The sequence below is a fragment of the Phalaenopsis equestris genome, unplaced genomic scaffold (genome assembly GCF_001263595.1).
Source record: "Phalaenopsis equestris unplaced genomic scaffold, ASM126359v1 Scaffold000274, whole genome shotgun sequence".
In the NCBI taxonomy this organism is placed as follows: domain Eukaryota; kingdom Viridiplantae; phylum Streptophyta; class Magnoliopsida; order Asparagales; family Orchidaceae; genus Phalaenopsis; species Phalaenopsis equestris.
The window spans coordinates 144,510-157,649 of NW_018164716.1; the positions used below are offsets into that span (position 1 = coordinate 144,510).

Genomic DNA, 13,140 nt, shown 5'->3' on the forward strand with positions numbered 1-13,140 from the left:
TTCAGTTTTTAATTTTGAAGACTTTAATTCTTATTTTTTGGTTATTAATTCGATTTTAATTTTCATTTATCCGTACGAACCAAAAAATCAAACCTTAATTAAAATTTCTTATTATACTTTAGAGACATTTACATAGATACCACCAAATTCCAATCTATTTATATATCTAACACCTAAACTCTAATTTTTACATTTATACCACCAAGATCTTTCATATCACATAAAAGATACCGTAATTTTAACTATTAAAAAGTGAAATGCATGTGTTGGTAAGGTACATTAATGTAAAAATTGAAGTTTTAGTGTTAGATATGTATATAACTAGAAATTAGATGGTATGAATGTAAATTTTCCTATATTTTATTTGAAGTGGAACAAACCTAAAAATCCTAAGGTTACCATATATACAATAATTGAGTAAAATAATTAGAAAGATTCATGAAAGCAAAATTGATATTATACATGTAAGAGCAATATTATTGTATATGTATACAATAATGTAGAATTCTCTACATAATTATACATGGAGTCTGGATGCACATGTACTTCACATATAGTAAGTTTTTCTAAAAAGCAAGACACGAGTGGCCGAATATGTAAAATTCCTTCTTATTTATTAAAATTAAAGGGCATTTATTTATATATAACTAAATCATTATGTATTCGCATTATAATATCAAATCATTGCATTTCTACATTTATACCACCGAAATCTTTCATATCACATAAAAAATGAATAAAATACCATAGTAGTTCCCAACTATTTACATGACGTCATTTTAGTCTCGGAGTTTATAAATTGGGGTTAAAATAGTCTCATTGGAGTATTATTAGAACTCCAATTTAAAGAGTTTGGGTTTCAATTTGACATTTTTATAAATTTTGAGATTAAAAGGACCCTACGTAAAAAGTCAAGAGATTATTTTAGCACTTATTGTGAGGTGAAGGTTTCAAATGCAATTTCTGATATAAAATAATTCCCAAGTGTCCAAATTAAGCCTAATATACTCTAACTCTAAAAATTAAACATACCAATAAATCACATTTATATTTTAAAACTCAATTATTATTTCATTTTCGATTTAAGAATGAAAGTTGATACGTCACCAACAAATTTTCATCATCCGGCACGAATCTCGAGATGATATTTTAAGCAAGCTACATTCAAATCTTGATAAAAAGTCATCCAGAGCTCTGATTTCAACAAACTTATAGTCAAACTGACTGACTTGATGAGATGAACCTAATGATATAAAAATTAGCCCAATCCGAGTCAAATCAAACCCAAATCAACTCATTGAACCACACTAGAATATGACAAGTTTACACTCGAATTGAGCGTCTCGACAAGACAAATTTAACGAGCCCAAAATCACTTAATTTAGACATCATTAAGGCACTTAAATGTCAATTAAATGTTATATGATTGGGGAAGCTCTCCGGTCTGTCTGATCAAAATGTTTCATATTCATGCATTAATGAAATTCAGAAACATGAGGGAGGAGACTTGAGGCTTCAGAGAGAACTAAAAGCTCTAAGAAGGAGCTGAAGTCCAGCACCATCCCGACCGCCGTCGACTACCGTTGATTGTCATCAACCACCGTCGGGCCGTCGTTGACACTCGTTGATCGCCATCATCCACTTTCGATCGTCATTGTCGATCATCATCACCACTAATCCTCGTCGATCACCACCAATCAGACACCGTCAGTCATCATCGTGGGACATGAGCTCATCACTACGGTCCATGTGTCAACAACAATCTACGTGGTTCACAGCTCGAGCAGCTCTCAAGTCTAGCCTTGGGGGCCTATGGACGTCATTCATACTCGCCACTATGGCATATGTGGTCCACAGCTTTTGTAACTGCTTACTACGATTTCTTTGGCCAATGAACACTTCTGGAGCAGTCATCTACAACACTCACGATGGACTATTACCTCCATAACATTCAACAATGACCATTTCAACCTGTTGTCACCAAGAATTATAGTCAGATTATAGTTTATACAACTTTGTAATTCTATCTTCCCTAATTTAGGGGAAGAATGAACATGTGTACTCATCATTTATAGTGGATTATTTCAACTGGGCTAGGCTTCGTGATTTTTCTCTCTTTCAAGGGTTTTCCACGTAAAAAGTTGAGATGCCTCCTCCTGCTTACTTCTCTCTGTTATCTGTGTGTGTTGAATTCTCGTACAACGCTAAGAAGATAAACCATTGCTCTACCACCGTAAATTTTCTGGCACGCATCAAAAGTTAATTATTAAAAATTTTTATTTTATTTTTTGATTTAGGGCTCAACTCAATTAATAGTAGATTGAAAGCCCAAATTAAACCAAAAATATTAATCCATGATGGAATATATCAATGATAAAAGCCACAAGAGTGTAGTCAGATCATTTTTATTTTTTATTTTAAATTAAAATTTTAATTTTAAAAAGTTTTAGTTACAGCTTTTTCATCTTTTTAATTTAACAATAAAAAAAATGCTGGAAGCTTCAAAGAGAACTAAAAGCTCTAAGAAGGAGTTGAAGTCCAACACCATTCCTACCGCCGTCGACTACCGTTGATCGCCATCAGCCACAGCCGGGCCGTCGTTGACACTCGTTGATCGACGTCATCCACTGTCGATCGTCATTGTCAATCATCATCAATCATTGTCGATCACCACCAATCAGACACCGTCAGTCATCGTCGTGGGACATGAGCTCATCACTACGGTCTATGTGTCAACAACGACCTACGTGGTTCACAACTCGAGCAGCTCTCAAGTCTGGCGTCAGCGGCCTACGGACGTCATTCATACTCGCCACTATGGCCTATGTGGTCCACAACTTTTGTAACTGCTTACTACGGTTTCTTTGGCCAATGAACACTTCTGGAGCAGCCATCTACAACACTCACGATGGACTACTACCTTCGTAACATTCAACAATGACCCTTGCAACCTGCTGTTACCAAGAATTATAGCCAGATTATAGTTATACAACTTTGTAATTCTATATTCCCTAATTTAGGGGAAGAATGAACATGTGTACTCATCATTTATAGTGGATTATTTCAACTGGGCTAGGCTTCGTGATTTTTCTCTCTTTCAAGGGTTTTCCACGTAAAAAGTTGAGATGCCTCCTCCTGCTTACTTCTCTCTGTTATCTGTGTGTGTTGAATTCTCGTACAACGCTAAGAAGATAAACCATTGCTCTACCACCGTAAATTTTCTGGCACGCATCAAAAGTTAATTATTAAAAATTTTTATTTTATTTTTTGATTTAGGGCTCAACTCAATTAATAGTAGATTGAAAGCCCAAATTAAACCAAAAATATTAATCCATGATGGAATATATCAATGATAAAAGCCACAAGAGTGTAGTCAGATCATTTTTATTTTTTATTTTAAATTAAAATTTTAATTGTAAAAAGTTTTAGTTACAGCTTTTTCATCTATTTTCATCTTTTTAATTTAACAATAAAAAATTTATTTTAAAAAATACTCAAAATAATTTTTGAATATTTTGAGTATCTTTCAAAATAAATATTATAGCACTAGCCATGGCCGCATTTCATTGGCTAGGGCTGTAAACGAGTCGAGCCTTGCTTCTAAACGAGCTGAGGTTGAGCGAGCTCAGGCTTGGCTCGTGTTGGCTCGTGTTTGAAATGACTCGTGAACAGTGTGTTCGTGTTCGACTAGATAACATTTTCATGTTCGTGTTCGGCTCGATTATTTAAAAAAAAAAATAATTTTGTCTAAAAATTTTTCAAGAACAAAATTCATACACAAATTTAGAGATTTATTAACTTTCAAAAATGATGAACTCAAAAAACTTTACAAAATTGATTACAAAATTTTATACAAAAATATTAATATTATTTGACAAAAACTCACAAAATAAAAATCAATTTATTACAAATTTTAAAATGTACAAACAAATAAGAGTACAAAAAATATAAATAAAATCTCAAAATAAAAATCAAAATCTAAAAATTATTGTATTGAACATTTAATTCTTCTTACACTTTACATGCAACTCAAACTACAAAAACTAATTTCTGTAAACCACGAGCTCACACCATTGGAGCAAGAATTGCAGTAGTTCTTTATATCGTTGTCTGTTCTTCCCGGCAACTCGGCGGCAATCAAAGACCACCCGTTTCAATAAAAGCCAGATTTTTTAACTGAAATACTATATATTTTCGTTATGGGATTAAAAAAAAAAACAGATTTTTCAGTGAATTCTGCTGTCGAAACTTAATTTTGAGGCTGGCTTTCAACCATGCATATACATGCATAAGCAGACCTGCTTCCAATTCTGACGAAGAGGCTGCAAATTATGTTCTCCTCCTCTGAGGAGGAGCCCAGCTAAGGTCAAGAAACCTGGGCATGTTAATTGCATTATTTATAAAGACATAAGGACAGGAAAGGAACAAAAAACATATAATACAAATATAAGGAAATAAAATATATAATCTTATTCTTCTTCGGAACTTAGTAACAAGCAAGCCATTGGTCCAACCAAGCAGCTAGCTCAGCTTTCCTGTATGGACTAGCAGTTATGGCAGTGGATTACTATATGATAAGATCATATGCGATGAAATTGATGAATTCCATAATTTAATAGGTTTACTTGCTGCCTCCTTCATCTAAAGTAAAATTCATAAAATCAATTCATGGATTCCTCTCTCCCTCCTAATTGGTTTTCAAATTTGATTTCAGAGAACTAGCAACCATAATACCTCCCATATTTGTGCTTGACCAACAATGAATCTAGAATTTCCAAATCATGCCTTCCAAAATAATTGCTTAATTGATGACTCAAGGCTTGTATGAAAAAATGAAGAACACTTTCAAATATAACTGTTTCAATCACATTTTCTCCAACAAATTTGCAAGCTTGTGCCAACAAGTTGCAATTTGGGTGCTACACTCTTGGCCAATGAATCTATTTAATTAGTCTAGTCCTTTAAGGGTGACAATATTGAATTGTGAACATGCAATAAATTATTATATATGCATTTATAAAACAGTCAAATAAAAAAAAAAGAAAATTTAAATACATGGAATTAAACGGTAAACAAATATATAAGAGAAAATTTAAAATTACCAGCATGTTCTTCTCAATCTAAATAATTGGATGCACTCAATGCTTCACTAAAAAGTGTAGCTTTTTCAGTTAATGAAAGCATCTTAACAAGAACAGGGCAGAGATACAAAAAACATGCTAATTTCCCCCATTCTCATAACTATGATATATTAGGGGCATTTACATACATATCACAAAATTCTTATGTATTTACATATCTAACACCTAAACATTCACATACACATGCATACCACTCAAATCTTTAACATCATATCAAAAATACCAACATCACTATCTTTTTAAACATAAAATACATCTTTCATATATAAGTTTACAACACCAAGGTGACACCAAAAGGGTAAATATCAAATTTTTATGTCAGTTGCAATAAGACAAAACCAGATGAATCCAAAACATTCAACATACCTGTATACATATGGAGAAGTGATGGCATGAGCAACATCTATTGCAATATCCAGGCGTTCCGCAAGATTAAGGCAACTTCCATGCAAGCCTGCATGCTGCATATCATAAGTATCTCCTCCGCAGGAATATGAGTTAGTGGCAAATAAGCCAAATAAACATCTTTACTACCAAGCCCAGGCACAATAGTCATAACTGCGGCAACGGTAGCTAGAACATTCCCATGTGACATCATACCCCCTATATTCAAGCTTAAAGAATAGAGGGCTTACAATTAATAAAATAAAGAAAATTATGTGAGACCTGAAATTAAGGCAACATTGAGGTAAGGTTGATTAAGATGCATAGCATCCAAATCTGTATAAGAAAAAGATGCTGAACAAGGGCTTGGAAGTACAGCAACAAAGTTCAGAAGTTGAACTATGTTTATTGTGATGGCCAAAGTGTTTCATAAGCATAAGAAAGGGTCAGCTACATTGAGCAGGAATAATTTGTTCTTCTAATTGATGCAATCAAAATCATGAAATTGCTGCAAAATCTTGTATGCAAAGGGGATAAAAAAGGTCTGTAGAACCATTAAATAAAAAAATAGCAGTACAACAACAAATGACTATAACAACTCATAACATGAGATGACAACAGTTCTAAATTCAAAAGACTAATAATGATGGGAATAAAGGACCATCATGACTCGGCACTAAGAATTTCCCCAGAAATCACACATATGAGCACACAAAACTGACTTTGCCATCAACAATTTAAAGTTTTAAATTCAACTCAAAAAGTTTTAACAGTGCTCATCTATTCCCACATGCATTTAACGAAACAATGCAGCTAACCAACTTCAACAGGATTATTTCTTTACCAAATTAAGCAAGTTATGAAGCCGTTTATAAATGTCTTTATAAGCAAGGCCTAAAGCTGTAATCAAATACACATTCTATGACTTATAACTATAACATCGACTTTTACAAATAAAACATGGAAAAAGAACACTTGCCGACACTATCTGAAAGAATTGCGAGATAAGTTTGGCTCTGAGCATTCACACAAATATGATTCTTTCAAATCTGAAATACAACTTTTCTGTGCTATATATATATATATATAAGTAGGCCTCTGGAGATAAGAAAGAATTGCAGGAACCATCATAAATTGGAGATCAATAACAAGAGTCATATCATCATATGTAACGAAAGACCTGCATGCTCATCAAACAATTATCAATGTATATACGAAGAGTATGACCTAAATGCATATCCCAATCTTAGCTAGAACCAATAATTCTAAAAAAATATTATTTTCAAAATTACCATCTCCAATAGCAAGAGTCATATCATCTATTCTGCTCTTGATTAGCATAACTATCCCAACCTTCTGCAACTTTTTATATTCTTAGCTTAAAATGGTTGCAAACTTGTGTTGCTTTCCAAAATTAAGAGTAAGAATAATCATCTAAGACATCATTTCATATTCTTATCTTAAAATGATTGCAAATTTGTGTTTCCCTCCAAAATTAAGAATAAGAATAATCATCTAAGACACAATTTCATATTCTTATCTTAAAATGGTTGCAAACTTGTGTTGCCTTCCAAAATTAAGAGTAAGAATAATCATCGAAGGCTTTATTTCATATTCTTATCCTAAAATGATTGCAAACTTGTGTTGCATTCCAAAATTATGAGTAAAAATAATCATCTAAAGTAACATTTTATATTCTTATCTTAAAATGATTGCAAACTTGTGTTGCATTCTAAAATTAAGAGTAAGAATAATCATCTTAGGCAATTTTGAAATGAAAAAAAACATCTACATGAATAAACATCTTCCATTGTATCTTCTCCATGCCATACAAAATTTGGTATGATGAATAAAATATACTTCTTAATTAAAAAAACATTGCCACTTGTAGAAATTGTTGTCTCATCACAAAACACAGACATAATATGGAGCATAAAATGTAACAATTGGATAGTTTCAGACCACATCAAAACCCTCTCAAAGCACATGCATAATATGGGGCAAGTGACATAAAATATAATAATATGGCGCAGAAGACAGATGATTCCAGACCATATCATTTCCACCCTTCCCTTAATTTACTCGAGTCAAGCCACTTCAAGCTGTTTCTCTTCCATTAATTCTTGCTGGTAGGAAAAATATATAAATATCAGTTTTAAGATGAAAAAGTACATAAACTATAGAAGCTAATTCTTGAGAGAAATTATCATAGGTGTTTTCAAACGACTCGTGAAAGATCTAATCTAACTAGACGAGCATATTAATGCATTCATTGTCTTTATCGAGAGTGAAATTCTGTAATCATTTAGAACTCTACCACCAGTACTAAACGCAGATTCTGAAGCAACTGTTGTTATTAGAATCGATAATGTATCTCTAGTCATTTTCGATAAACAAGAATACTTGGGAGTGTTCAACTTCTACCGCTCAAGAATATCAAAATATTCATTATTGGTCAAAAAAATACCCTCCTCGAGATAGACTTGTAAATCTGATTTTGATGGTTAAATAGACACAGATGAAACTACAAAATCAGTAAATACAATCATGCAATCAAAATTTTGTGAATTAACTAAATCACTTGACAACTCCAAAGAAATATTGCCACTTGTAGAACTGCAACTAGCAATATCGTTTGCATACGTTTTATAAATTTCCAACATAACATCTTCAACTTGTTTAATTTTGGAGTCTAATTCAATAGATGTATACATCTTGGCAAAACTAAAATGTATGAACTTCATTTTCAAACGAGGATCCAAAACATCTGCAACATACATTAGGAGATTGCACTCACCCCAATATTTATCAAATTTACCTTTCATAGCAAAAATCATGTTCCTAATATAGTCATCGGATGAAGTCGACTCATCCAACAACAAAATATTTGTATGGAAAACATTAGGTAAAAAAATATTTTAGGCCGGGTAGGAAGAACTTGAAATCATTTTTTGTCACGTTAATAAAAACAATAAAATTCATTCTATGCATAAAATCGCAGAAAAAATATAATTGAGGTTAGGTAGAAAGAATCTGAAATCATTTTCGTCACATTATTAAAAACAACAAGAAAATTTCTGATTATATTTCTCTCAATCTAAATCTGAAGGCAACCAACTGAAATTGTTATCTCGATTTGCATAGTAAGCGAACACCTTCTGAAAAATAAAAGCAGATTCGAGCATTAAGAATGTTGAGTTCCATCTTGTTGGAACATTGATGCACAAACCCTTTGATGTTTATATCCCTAATTTTCTGGATATCTCAACAAACCTATGCAACCTTGTCAGTGACTTCTTCAGATATTTAATATAATCTCTAATGTTATAAATGATGTCATTAATCTCTCTCAAATCAACTTGCACCATAATATTTAATATATGAGCACAACAACGAACATGAAAGAAATGTCCCTTAAAATGTAATTTCCCTATTGTCATGAAATTTGATTGGAACAAGCTAATAACAATATCATTATTACTAGCGTTATCTAAAGTGATAGTGGAAACTTTGTCTTGTATCTTCAAATCTAACAAACAATCACAAATGAATCACAAATGAATGTGTCGGTATGAGGTGAATCCAATTCAATGAAATTAATAATTCGTTTTTGCATCTTCTAAGACTGATCAATGTAATGAATAGTTAAACACATATATTCAATTGTTTGATTGGAAATCCAACAATCAGAAGTTAGTGAAAACCTGTGAATATCCCTAAATTGTTTTCTGAGCTTCTCTTTTTCAAACTCATAAATCTTTATGCAATCAGTTTTTATTATGTTCATTGAAACTTTCTCATAATTTAGGTTCGAGGACTTCAATAAAATGTTAAACCATGTATGTTCAATAATATTAAAATGATACTCATGCACTATAATCATTTTGAAGATTATCTCTCTAACCTTATGTTGATCATAGCTTTTTAGATTGTGAAAAAATGGAATCTCAACATCTGTATCAAAATCAGTTGACATAAAATTCAACATTTTTTGACTTTTCTCAGAAAGACCAACAGCTTCTTTATTTTTAGTTTTGATTTATCTACATTCCCTCACATGACGTAGAAGTTGAGAAATAGTTCTTGTTTTAGATTTTTAAAATTTTGTTCGATAACAAATGCACTGCCAAAAAGTAGTTTGGACCCCTTTAATCGAAAATATTGCCTCCACAAAATACTCCCACACTGCTGACTTCCTCTTCCTACCCTTCTTATTAAAGACTTTTTCACTGCTATTATTAGTGACAACTTGAGGTACTACTTCTGGCTCTACTTTTTGTAAATTAAGATAGACAATTTCGTCGCTATTCTAAGCTTCTGGTAGCAACTGATTATTGGATGATTTCGATTGTGAAAGATTTAGTTCAGACATATTTGTACTTGCACACTAACTGAAATCAAAACTACGGAATTAGTATTAATTCATACATGCATACATACATGCAAACATTACTGATTTATAATGAATATGTGCAAATATAGAAAACTAAGAGCAGATTCATTCTTTAGCTAGTAAACAACATATAGTAGCTTTGAAAACTCTCCCTCCATCTAGAAAACAAGTGAAATATAACATGTATAATACATAAAAATTGTCATAACAATTTATGATATAACTACAAATTGATCATCAACATTTTCTTCAATTGGCCTAGCTAGAAAATATATACAAATACAAACTTAGCCAATTCATCAGATCACTAGGCTAATTTTTCAAAAGTGCAAAAAGGAAAGGGGCAATTATTGGTTTATCACCTAAGTCTTTATTATTTATAAAACCAACCCCTAAGCATTTCTATTTACAATAACACAATTTCGTTCTGAGAAAGCGTGGGTTTACACATTTAGATATAAAGACCAAACTTCACAAAGATGCATGCCCTAAACACTCTTATATGATATGCAAATTTTCCCCAAACAACCCCCAAGCATTTACCTGAGTCTTTATTATTTAGGGCAAACTGCATTGGTATATATATATAGGCTCCATGGAGATGCTAACAGATACAACTATTTTGAGATTGACTATTTGGCTATTAGCCTTTGCAACATATTATTATACTACAATAAAAAAACTATTCAATACTTCTTATATAACATTTTAGATAAGAAAAAGAGGAGAGGGAGGGCGAGAGAGAGAGAAATAGTTGAAACAATCTTATAAAGTATTTTAGACAAGAAAAAACTTCTTCTCCACATGATTTATACTACATAGCATTTGATGATCCACATCAGTCATGTACATGTCATTTTAATATAGAATTTTAATATAGATATGAATCTTTTAATATAGATATGAATCATATCTAGCATGCAAATAGAGAGATGTCCAAGGTAACCATCCTTTAAGAACAACATCTGAGTAGGAGAAAATAGAGAAGAGATGAGTTGATGACTAGTTCTCAGACACAGCTTGATGTTCTTGCACTCTTTTTTGTTCATAAACACGTTAAGCCTAGTTCTCAGACACAACTTAAAACTTTAAGTGGAGCCCGATGAGCAGTATGTTACTCTTTTAGCATGCATAAACCCAAGCATTACGATTTGGGAAAATGAGAGTAATACATCCATTTACATGCACTTCACAAAGATGCATCCCTAAACCACCAAAGTGAAACTGAAGTTCAAAATTAGTTGAGAAAAAGAAATATTATTGTTTTGAAAAACTAAATGAAAGAAGCATTGTGTTCTTCAGTCTTCACAAAGTCATCCATAAGAAAAGAAAAATTATCATTTAAAGGCAATAGTTAAATCACAACACATACGCCTAAATCTGTACGAATCGATGCACAAATGCACAATAGCCAAACTAAATTTCATAACAAAACTCTTTTATCAGATCTAATCCATAGAAAATACAGATATAAATGCAACATGCTACAAAGCTAGTTTTCACTCAAGAAATCTAGATAAATCTAAAAGAAATTTAAGAAAATTTAAGATAAGAGGAGAACTCGAAGATAAATATGAAATAGTAGAGAAAAGATACTCAGAGATAACACCTAGGTAGCTAAACAAGTAACCAATGAACCAAGCAAGACTATCGAGCAAGCAAGAATACCGAGCAATCGAGCCAACACCAACTATCCAAGGAGAATAGAAGTAGATATTAGCAGAAGTACACATACAACAAACCCTAAGCCGTCGCGACCGAAAGGGTTTTGTGAGGCACCCGAACAGAAGCCGAACCGTGAGAAGTTTCGAAGTTGGTTGGTTAGGGTTTTTTCGAGAGGTGAATGGGGCATTTTATATTATATTATTATATAAATATATAATATTTATATATGTAATATTAGTATATTATTATAAATAATTTGTTAGATATGTTAATAGGTTTTAATTTTATAAAATATGCAAATTTTTTTTAAAAAATTTTAATCAATTATAATTTATAATATTTAATTTTATGAAAATTTATTATATATTTATTTATTTATTTATTTTCGAGCCAATTCAAGGCGAACACGAGCGAAAAAATTATTGTTCGTGTTTGGTTCGTTTACATTTCGAGCTTAAAAATTTGTTCGTGTTCGACTCATTAGTCTTAACGAACGAGCCGAACACGAGCTGTTCGCGAACAGCTAGCCAAATTGACAGCCCTATCACTGGCAATTGCCAACGACAATCATTATTATTAAGAAAATTAATATATTCAATATTCAATAAAATTACAATTTTTTTAATATATCAAATTTATTTTATTTCAATTTGAAATATAAATAATATCAGATAAAAATAAGAAAAATAAGAAAAATCCAATATTATCTCTTTATAACACAGTTTCTCTTATATGATTGTTCTCCTCTTTTATGTTATCTCAATTAATTAAGCTTTAAATTGAGCATCTCAAATTTCATAATAAATTTATTTTGTTAGCAAATTTACATAAATACCACATTTTAATGATTTTTATGTCTAGCACCTAAAATTTAATATTTAAATATATAGCATGGTTAATGACTCTATGGTCGTGGAAACACTTCTTGATTGATATTGTCTGCATAAAGCATTTTACTTACCAAAGAAGAACTAAAATATTACAACATAACATTCTGCGACTGTTCAGGCATTTCATCAAGCATGTCGCGGTCACTCTGCAAAAGGACCTCAAAACCAATCCTTTATCCGTAGCTTCTTCTCCTACGCCCCATTCCGCTCCCCCTCCCGTCCATTCTCCTTCTCTTTCTCTTTATCTCCTCCACGAGATCCCCAGATTTGATCACTTAACTCGAAAATTGTATCGTCGCCGGTACCGGCGCCAACATTTGCGTTGCGGCGGCTGAGCCGCTCTGGTCCCCTGTCGGGGGCTCCTTCGTCTTTCGGAGGATCTGACCCGCCGTGAAGTCTCTCCCGATGGCTCGCCTGACGCGCTCAATGGGGGAGATTGATGGGTCGAACGACTCCACCGGCTCTCGAGCGATCTCCAAGGTGGCACGAAGAAGCCGCTCCTCGTCCTCCTTGCTCCACGGCGCTGTCTCCGGTTTCTCATTGCCGCCGCTGGTGGGGGCGGCGGCGGAGGAGGAGCCGGAGCCGGAGCCGCGATGGTTCTGGTGCATTTGGAAAGAAGTAGGCAGGGAAGCGGCTTGAGATCTTATTGTGGTGGGTTAGTTGTTAA

General features: G+C 32.8%; 1 long non-coding RNA gene across 1 annotated transcript; it reads right to left on the minus strand.

The window, feature by feature from the left end:
- Positions 1 to 4,074: 4,074 nt before the first annotated feature.
- Positions 4,075 to 12,818, minus strand: LOC110024780. Its single transcript, XR_002294037.1, has 3 exons — positions 12,545 to 12,818; positions 5,508 to 5,595; positions 4,075 to 4,375 (listed from the first exon to the last, which is right to left on the minus strand). It is a non-coding gene; the product is annotated as an uncharacterized LOC110024780 (long non-coding RNA).
- Positions 12,819 to 13,140: the final 322 nt, after the last annotated feature.